This window comes from Nicotiana tabacum, chromosome 2 (assembly GCF_000715075.1).
Source record: "Nicotiana tabacum cultivar K326 chromosome 2, ASM71507v2, whole genome shotgun sequence".
In the NCBI taxonomy this organism is placed as follows: Eukaryota; Viridiplantae; Streptophyta; class Magnoliopsida; order Solanales; family Solanaceae; genus Nicotiana; species Nicotiana tabacum.
The window spans coordinates 98,130,386-98,141,442 of NC_134081.1; the positions used below are offsets into that span (position 1 = coordinate 98,130,386).

The 11,057-nt window shown below is 36.9% G+C and overlaps 1 pseudogene; it reads left to right on the plus strand.

Annotated features, from left to right (window-relative positions):
* Window positions 1-6,867: 6,867 nt before the first annotated feature.
* LOC107814483 (putative receptor-like protein kinase At5g20050) lies at window positions 6,868-10,191 on the plus strand (annotated as a pseudogene).
* The last annotated feature ends 866 nt before the right edge of the window (window positions 10,192-11,057 follow it).

Consider the following 11,057-nt stretch of genomic DNA (forward strand, 5'->3'; position numbering starts at 1 on the left):
TCCTTGGCAAAATGTTGAAGACAAAGTTAAGATTTTTGGTCCTTTTTCCAGCCCCACGCGCTTTAGTGTGGGTGAATATGCTATTTTTGCCACATTAGTATTCAGGGTGGTAATAATTATATTCCTGACAAGTATAGAGATCATTGGTGGCAAAGTTTAAGTATTAGTATTCAGGGTGGTAATAATTCTATTCCTGACAAGTATAGAGATCATTGGTGGCAAAGTTTAAGTGTATAATTGAAAATTAGAGATTAGTTGGAGAGTAATTTATGTATTATTCCATTTTTTTACCTCAAATATACTTCAAATTCTGCGTTCTCTTTTTCATACAACAATAGACAAGGTGTAATCTCACAAAGTGATATTTGGGAAGAGTAGTGAGTATGTAGACATGTAAAGGTAGAGAGACTGTTTCCGATAGACCATTTCCTCTTCTCCATCTAAAGTACAAAACCAACAAAAAAAAAAAAAGTACAACACCAAAAAAAAAGGAGAATTTTGAAAAATTTTCCCACACATGTTATAGATTAGAATTTTAAGTTAATGTAGGTACGTGTTGAGGCCAAACGCACACGCAAGTATACGCGACCGTCAAGTAATAAAGTGACTAAAAGTCGGATGTCGAACCCACGAGGACTTATGATTAACTATTAACTAAATTAGACTATCCTAATTATCTAATCAAGAATTAAACCTAAAAATATTTGATTCTAAACTAATTAAATAAAAAAATATAAATAAGTAACTTTGAACCGAGAAAGAGCAGATTTTTATGATATCAATGTAATGAAAACGATCTAGGGTTATGGGCTATCTAACAATCCTATTGTATTCTTTAATTGAATTGACCGACTAATTTATCTAGCTTATTGGTTGACAGGGTTAATATTGCTCCTAAGAATATGTCGAGTTCTTGCTCGCCTATTCAAGCTAACCTAACACCTATATGTCTATGGAGTTAGAATAAACAAGAACGCATTTATAATTCCTGTAAATCAACCAAGCAAGGCAATTAGGTATATGTCTATCCTAACCACAAATCCGTTCCCCGATGCCTGAGTTCAAGAACTTGCTCTACTCAATCCTATATGCAATATATAATTCCCACTTTCGAGTTCAATTCTAGATTCGTAGATAATATTCAATTGGTGATCAAGCAATTAAATAATTAAGCGCAAGATTGAATAAATAAACTAATATGATAAATCAAGAAGGCAAAATCAATATCCGAATAACAATAGTCATGAAAGAACCACAACCCTAGAACGTGAAGTTTAGCTCCACATAGACATGGTATCCAAACAACAAATCATACAAAGAAACATAAAAATTACTAAGTTTGGTGGGAGAAAGATGGAACTTGATGAATTCCGGCCTCCACAGCTTTGTCGTGGCCTTTTCCCTCTTCCCAATATGTTAGATGACCTAAAAGAGGCATTTTTGGCTTATATATTGCGTACAAAAGTCGTGGGCCAAAGTTCTCCTATACCTAATCCGACTCAGCTTCAGGGATTGATGCTGGGGTGGATGCGTCGCATCCACCTCGTCCTCCACTTCTCAGCTTCGCATGCTAGGGTGGATGCTTCGCATCCACCCTTTGTTCCTCCATCTCAGCTTTGCCCAGGTGCGGATGCTATGGGCCGACTTCACTGCTAAGGGTGCACGAAATCTGATTTTTTTCTAGATTGGATGCGACGCATCCAACCCCTCTTCCTCTAGATAGAGAACCTTATTTTTGCACTCCAAACACCCTAAATCATCACACATAACTCAACTAGTCATAAAACCAATAATTAAACCATGTTGGGCATTTTAAAGATCAAATAGCATCAAAAAGCGATTAAAATATGGTAAAGTAATATCAACACATATCGAAATATGCCCAACATCACCACCCCACACTTAAACCTTTGTTCGTCCTCGAACAAACCATCAATATAGTAGACGAAATAAAATTAAGCTCTTATCACTCAAAGCACACTACACATATGATCATGGTTATTTGTAACAATTAGGCTCTAGAATATGCATCACATACACTTCCCTTTATTTATGTCATTCTTTAAAAAATATTCGAACAAAAACAACATTCTCACTACAATCCTAACCTCAAAAACCGACTCAATGTCACAATGCACTCATGGCTTGAACACCCAACATCATAGAGAAGTCTAATAACGTTACCTATCCATCGTGAAACCATATGCCCTTACAACAAGAACAAGAGAGCGAGTTCAATCCACACATTCGAATCTCATGATCAAATATATTTTTAATGACTCACATATATCAAAGAAAATCGCTCACTCTCACAAAGAAGTTACATGCATGCAATTGGTACCATAGGCTTGCCCTTAATGTAAATCTCTACTAATGTAAGCTCACTCGATCTAAAATCAATTAGCACTTTTTCATGGTTGTAATGTGGGCTAAGGGACGGGTAGGATATATTTAAGGAATAGTGACTCACCCTCCTAAGCACTTTAATACATCACAAAATTTCTTTAAGCGTATTTTCTTCAACACCACTTCAATTTCACAAACAATATCACCCCAAAAAACAGTCTCTTCTTCTTTAAGCACTACTTTAGTTCATACCCACTAGCAAGAACAAAACAACATTTTATTCATTTCTATTTTTTCTTTTTTTTTTATTTATTTCAATTTCTGCTAGTGGTGTAGTATTTTACAAAACAGGTGCATCTTTCTTCCTTTCATTGGTTCCACTCAAAAGTCACCCCACACTTAGTCCCTTCTTACTTATTTTAGCGCTCATCTAACAATTAAAGTGCTCTAAGAGGTAAAAGAATCAAAACAATATCAATTAAGAATAAAAAGGGTATATGCTTGTAATGTGGGTACCAAATAAAAGTCAATAGCCTCAAAATGGTTAACTAGGGATAAATTTTATTTATGACAAGCAATAAGCTCAAAAAGATCAAAGAAAGCCTAAAATTATTTTTCAAACCGAGCATCACCTCAAATTTCGCTTCAACTCACATACCGGGCAAGTTCTAGACACAAGTACAATACATGGACTACATAAAAACCTCACCACACATGGCACATGACTCACTAAAGGACGGTCCCATTCCGACTCTCAAATAATACAAGTATTCACGGAGCCACGAGATATTAAGCATTAAGCGCAAAGTGAACACAAGTCAAGAAAACGAGAAATAGTCATCACAAAACATGCTATCCAATATATAAAGGCATCAAGATTAATATCAAAATATAGGGGAGATACTACACATGCCAAAGCATAAATATGCTATTATGAAACAAGTCAAGGGCGCTTAGGTTCATCATTCTTCCTCCTTTTATTTCCTAAATTCCTAATCTACACGGAAAGCAAAAAGCTACCCGGTTCAAACTACATCCCATGGAAAAGAACCGAGGCACAAAGAAAAACCGCAAGGAATTATTACTACCTAAAGAAAGCTAAAAGACATATTTTTAATTTTTTGTTTAGACTTTAATCCCTCAAAAAAACTGTCTAGGAGATCAATCGTCGGGAAAAGTCCAATTTTTCTACTTTTTCGTTTTTTTTTCTTTCACAAAAGCTACTACACTTAAGAATGAGTACTACAACTAAGCTAAAATAGCACAGAAACTCATCCAAACGATCTCCTCACCCCACACTTTAAATTTTGCAATGTCCTCAATGCACACTATAAATAATAAGAGGGTAAACGAGACTCCCTGGTAGGCCAAAGGCCGAAGCAATAGCGGCTCACGAGGTACTCAGACTTCCCCCAGGCATCGTCCTTTGTGTGGGCACCCCACACTTAGTCCTCACCATCTAGCTCGTTTTTGCACTCTTCTAATGGCTTTGCTTCCTATGCTCATAATCCTACAAAACAAAAATAAATACTACAAAATAATAAAAATAAAATAAAATAAAAAATAAACAAAAATAAAAGAAAGCAGTAAAGCTGGGTTGCCTCCCAACAAACACCTGATTTAACGTCGCGGCACGACGTGAACCGCTTTTTGCCTCCACCTCGAACTTATGAATTGAGCCCCTAAACATGGCATCCAGTCTACGGCTATGCTCCAGTGGTGGGGCTACAATGATAACCAGGCCAAGTAATAAATTTTTCACTCTACACTTCTCGGCCTTTAGATGAGGAATGTAATTTTTGCTTTTTGGCACAACAAATTCAAGAATATAGGCACTCTCATCCTCACCCTTTGACTCCCCCATAGGCTCAGATGGCTAGATTACTATCTTACTATCTAAACACAATGTGGAAAAATGATTGGAATGAGGACCAATACGCCCTAACTCTAGAATTGTATTACTCTTTACATCCTCATATTTACATACACAAGAATCTTCAAATATAACATTATCTACTTTCTCACATGGCTCTAGTGTACTTTTCTCAACATGGGCATTATCAACAAAAATATGCTCGAGTGATTGGCTATTCACTTTTAGCTCCTTAATTTGGCGTATAAGCTCATTTTCAGCTTTACACAACTCATTACTGTTTTGTTGGGCGTTAGACGCATCAACCTTTGTATTCAATTGAGCCTCTAAGTCGTGAATAGTAGTGCCAAATTTATCGATCTCTTGTCCCAATTCGGCTCTTCCTTCTATAAAGTATCTCATCTCATTTGTAATTTCCTCACGTTGAGCCTCATATATTTCTAATCTTTCGGATTGTTCCACCAGCGACATATAGCTCAAAATCTCCACTTTTTCAAAATTATCTTCTTGCTGGTACTCGCTCTCTTCATTCAATTCTTCCATATTTGCCTTCATTCTTGTGATTGCTGCCCTCATTCTTTTCATATCTTTTTTGAGTTCATCTTGCCGCTCTGCTACTTGCCTCAAAATATCCCTAATATATGCATCACGTTCCATATCTTGCATTTCATTGCCCCTATCAAACTCACAAACACTGTTAGAAAGATCATAATATGGGCTCAGAGAAGGATAAAAAGAATTAGGACAACCATCCCAATGACCACCTTGACCACCACATATATTACAAATATTCCACTCAAAGGATTGAGATTGTACGCACAACTCGCTCCTGGGAACATTCTGACAATTTTTTCACCAGTGGGGTCCTCCACAAATATGGACAAGGATCATCAAAATAAGAATAACCATCATTCGAACAATATTTATTCCAAGATGCCATGCTAAAATAAATAAAAAATACTAACTAAACTAAAATATAAAAAAAACATGAATAGATAAAATAAATAAATAAATATCTAATCTAGAAAAATAGCTAATTTCTAAGTCCCCCGGCAGCGACGCCAAAAACTTGTTGCGGCCAAACGCACACGCAAGTATACGCGGTCGTCAAATAATAAAGTGACTAAAAGTCGGATGTCGAACCCACGAGGACTTATGATTAACTATTAACTAAATTAGACTATCCTAATTATCTAAACAAGAATTAAACCTAAAAATATTTGATTCTAAACTAATTAAATAAAAAAATATAAATAAGTAACTTTGAACAGAGAAAGAGCAGATTTTTATGATATCAATGTAATGAAAACGATCTAGGGTTATGGGCTATCTAACAATCCTATTATATTCTTTAATTGAATTGACCGACTAATTTATCTAGCTTATTGGTTGACAGGGTTAATATTGCTCCTAAGAATCTGTCGAGTTCTTGCTCGCCTATTCAAGCTAACTTAACACCTATATGTCTATGGAGTTAGAATCAACAAGAACACATTTATAATTCCTGTAAATCAACCAAGCAAGGCAATTAGGTATATGTCTATCCTAACTACGAATCCGTTCCCCGATGCCCGAGTTCAAGAACTTGCTCTACTCAATCCTATCTGCAATATAGAATTCCCACTTTCGAGTTCAATTCTAGATTCGTAGATAATATTCAATTGGAGATCAAACAATTAAATAATTAAGCGCAAGATTGAATAAATAAACTAATATGATAAATCAAGAAGGCAAAATCAATATCCGAATAACAATAGTCATGAAAGAACCACAACCCTAGAACGTGAAGTTTAGCTCCATATAGACATGGTAGCCAAACTACAAATCATACAAAGAAACATAAAAATTACTAAGTTTGGTGGGAGAAAGATGGAACTTGATGAATTCCGGCCTCCACAACTTTGTCGTGGCTTTTTCCCTCTTCTCAATATGTTAGATGACCTAAAAGAGGCGTTTTTGGCTTATATATTGCGTACAAAAGTCGTGGGCCAAAGTTATCCTATTCCTAATCCGACTCAGCTTTAGGGATTGATGCTGGGGTGGATGCGTCGCATCCACCTCGTCCTCCACTTCTCAGCTTCGCATGCTAGTTTCACATCCACCCTTTGTTCCTCCATCTCAGCTTTGCCCAGGTGCGGATGCTAAGGCGGATGCTATGGGCTGACTTCACTGCTAAGGGTGCACGAAATCTGATTTTTTTCTAGATTGGATGCGACGCATCCAACCCCTCTTCCTCTAGCTAGAGCACATTTTCTTCATATTTTTGCACTCCAAACACCCTAAATCATCACACACAACTCAATTAGTCATAAAACCAATAATTAAACCATGTTGGGCATTTTAAAGGTCAAATAACATCAAAAAGTGGTTAAAACATAGGTAAAGTAACATCAACACATATCGAAATATGCCCAACATCAGTACGCTGCACCCATTTACGAAAAAACGTTTTTACTAACTGATAACATTGTGCATCCAGGACTGTGTTGGGAGTTCTCAGTACTAGGGATAAACGAAAACCGTAGGTACCTTTCATACCTTCAAACTCACATGCATAAAAATCAGACACAGCAAAATTTCAATCTAGTCGTGTCTGCAAATTGAGAAACCGAAAATAATGTGCTAATAGTAACTAATTGACGATTTAGCAATTGAATGGTTGTGACGTTCTTGAACTAAAAATATCTCCATGCCTTACTTGTAAAAGGCATCAGTGAACATGATATTGCTTACAAGTTGTAGTAAATGAAATGAGTAAGTCATTTCTTATAGTCAGATGCAGCTGCTCGAACAAGTGTAACAAGTCCATAACAAGATCATTGACAAGGAATTTAAGTCCTTCTAACTAAGTGTATATGTGCTAGATTTCTTTTCCTTTTAAGTTTTGTACTAATTCCTTTTTTATCCTTGACCATCAATAGTCTTAGTATTACAAATATATGTTGATTGATTCATGAATACCCAGAAGATTTGTTATTTAACTATCTTTACCGGCCTATAATATTAGTTTAATTTTTCATGTCTTAAGTTGTTTCTTTGCTGGCCTATATATAGATTTGCTAATAAGAACCAAATGGAAGCCCTCCCATATCTTTCCAATTTAAGTATTCCGTAATTCCAATTATTAATTAGAACCAAATGGTGGATCTTTGGACTTCCTTTCAAAGAGTTGATTTCCACTTCACTCGAGCAGAGCCTTCTTTCTAAAAACAGTCTGATGGTTCTTGATTATAGCCTGTATTGTGCCACTTTTTTCATGGCTAGTCTCCTCATCCTTTCTTCACAACATTTGATAAGCGGGGAACCTTCTCAAACTTTTATTACAAATTCTTCCATTTCCTGGATCAATAGACCCTCCTATGTAGTGAATTCCACAGATGGAGTCAAACTGACGCCCATCCTCTCGAAAGAAGGCAACAGGACTGTGTTTGTCTGTGGCTTCTTATGTGATTACAATGGCACTGCTTGCGTTTTTGGTGTCCTTTTATTCACAAGTATCCTTTACCCTTATATGGATAATCCGAGATTAATTTGGTCAGCAAATAGGAATAATCCAGTTAGAGTTGATTCAACTTTTCAACTTAGGCAAGATGGAGTGTTCTTGATGGACTCAAATGGCACTTTGAGATAAAAACATTTGGAAAGCTTGTTTCAGGCTTCAACTTGACAAAAATGGGAAATCTTGTCCTTTTCGGCAAAAGTAATGACACCATTTGGCAGTCTTTTGATCATCCTACAGGCTCTTTGGTTCCTGGACAAATAATGGCTCTCGGACAGAAGCTGATATCCAGCATATCAGCAACAAGCTGGAATGAAGGTTTGTTCACATTTGATGTTCGAAGTGTTGGTCTTTTTGCATACATTGAGTCAAATCCACGCCAATCCTATTTCTCAATGCTTGTTACGGATGAATCTTCAGAATTTTTTCGATTAAGCGAGTTTGTAAATTTGAGTGTTTCTAAAGGGATGATCTTGAAATACAGCGAACGAGATGCCCGATTCATGAAATTCGGAGGTGATGGGCATTTAAGGGTGTATTACTGGGAACGATCATCTTGGACAGAGGCTGCTGATCTATTGACAGACTCCATTGGTGACTGCGGGTATCCAACTGTGTGTGGGAATTATGCTGTTTGTGGAAATGTGCAGTGTAGTTGTCCTCAAACTGCAGCTGATCAGACAAACTTTCTCCAGCAAATCAATTACAGACAGCCAAACCAGGGGTGTCTCCTTGTCACACCTATTTCTTGTGAAGATTCCAAGTATCATGCTCTTATGGAGCTTAAGGACACGGCTTATATTCCCCTCAATCTGCAGTATGGTACCAAAACAGAGTTGGAGAATTGCAACAGGTCTTGCTTGAGCAACTGTTCTTGCAAAGCAGCGCAATTCCGATTTAGTGGTCCTGATAACACGATGGGTGATTGCTTACTGTCGAATCAAGTGTTTTCTCTCGTGAACAATGATGGAGCACTCACTAAGATCACTCTTTTTGTCAAGGTGCAGAACTCTTCTAACCTAGAAGCCTCTCCACCATTTGTATCTTCAGAGAAGCAATCAAAAAATGTCGGAATGATAGTAGGGTCCACCATTGGAGCTTCGTTTGGTTTGATTTTCATGGTTTTAACTTGCTTTGCCTTTCGTTCCAGAAGGAGAAAAGGACTCGAGGAAGCGGAGGAGGGGTTCCTTGACCATGTACCAGGAATGCCTACCAGATTTTCCTTTGAGGAAGTAACTGTTATGACAGAAACTTTCAGTAAGAAACTTGGGGAAGGAGGATTTGGTTCTGTATTTGACGGAACAATGAGTGATGGCACTAAAATAGCAGTGAAGCGTCTCCAAGGTTTCGGTAATGTGAAGAAATCATTCTTAGCTGAGGTAGCAAAAATAGGTAGCATTCACCATGTCAATCTGGTAACACTTGTTACACAGGCTTCTGGTTTATGAATACATGGCCAATGTCTCTTTAGATAGGTGGATTTTTCAAGGAAATCAGGAACACTCTCTTATATGGGATGTCAGGAAAAAAATCATATCAGACGTCGCCAAGGGCCTCGCTTACTTACATGAAGATTGTAACAACAAAATTATTCATTTGGATATTAAGCCTCAGAACATTCTTCTAGATCATAATTTCAATGCAAAAGTATCAGATTTTGGGTTATCAAAGCTCGTGGGAAAAGATGAAAGTAAGATAGTTACAACAATGAGAGGAACACCTGGCTATTTAGCACCAGAGTGGTTGAACTCGGTCATTACTGAGAAAGCGGGTGTTTATAGCTTTGGGATTGTGATCTTGGAGATCATATGTGGCCGAAAGAATTTGGATCGTCGTCAAGATGAGGATGATATGCATTTGCTTAGTTTGTTCAGTAGAAAATCAAAGGAGACCCAACTCTTGGAAATGGTGGACAAGAACAGTGAGGATATGCAGCTCCACAGAGAAGAGGCTGTGGAAATGATGAAGATTGCAGCATGGTGTTTACAAAGTGATTACACAAAAAGGCCTTCGATATCGTTGGCAGTTAAGGTGTTGCAGGGTTTAGTGGCTGCTGAAACCGACTTGGATTACAATTTTCCATATCCATCATTGAGAAGAAGAGTTGCCGAAGATAATCAAGAAAGGGAAGCTGCGGTTTGTATCAGCTTACCAGTTCCATCAGAGTTATCAGGACCTAGGTAAATTGCTGGTTAAGCTCCTCCATCGCTTGCTTTTTCGTTCTGTTCTAAACTGTATCTGTGATGTTAAAGTAGTATAATTTCAATTTTTATGACCGGATTTGTGATTGTTAGTACGGGTATTTATCATCAACTTTTAACAGCTATTTTATGTATTTCAGTATAACAGCTACTTGTTATTTATCAACAACTTTTAACAGCTACTTGTTATTTGCTTCCAAAAGCCATTTTATGTATTTCAGTAGCAACCTTTGCCTCTTCTTAAACCATGGTGCAAACAAGCTTTCCTAGGAGAAAAGAGTATAACTAACAGCAAGTTCTTTGTATTATTTAAAACTTCAGCATAATCTTGAGTGAGCTGAAATAGCAGAGTTTGGAAAATCATAACGATTCTTGGAGTCCTTGGTGGAATAATTTATTGATCTCTGGAAAATAATAGGTGCAATGCGTAAGGGCAAGGCATGATACCTCACTTCAATAGGCTAAACATGGGAAAGAACCCACCTCCCGCCCCCTCCTTTTCTTTCCGTTTACAGGATGTAAACCAATAGAAGAGAAAATTAAGTAATCTAGGATTAGTATTGTTTTTATACAATACTCAGTTAAAAGATTGAACAAATTAACATGAGGATTTGATGTTAGTAATATTCTAACTCGGTTCAACTAGTTAGAAACAGTTGGCTCTTATCGAGATCGAACAAGCTAATGAGTCACATCATACTTCTACAAACCTGTTGTTTGCTGGCAAAAACTATTATATGAATTGAACAAACAAAGCTCTGGTGAAGCAAGGCCCTTTTTCTTTTTACATGTTGTAAGAAATAAGAACTAGAGAAAATGAGAAATAGGATTAGTATTTATCTAATACAATAGTCAATTTGAATGACTGAGCAAACAAGAGGGTTTGATGTTAGTAGGGATCTAACTCGGGTCAAGTAGTTAAAACTATTGGGTGGTACAGAACTTAAATATTTTAATTACAGGCATCTAGTGATATCCCAAAAGCAATATCTATAGTTCAATTATCATAGGTTGAAAAAGAAAACATTTTCAAGCTAAATATGCAGCTCTGAGTGTTTAACAACTCTCTTGTTAGCTTTGAAGAACAACTCCATTGGCATAAAGTTGGACATCTTTAAGCAGTTCACAATCTGTGGTA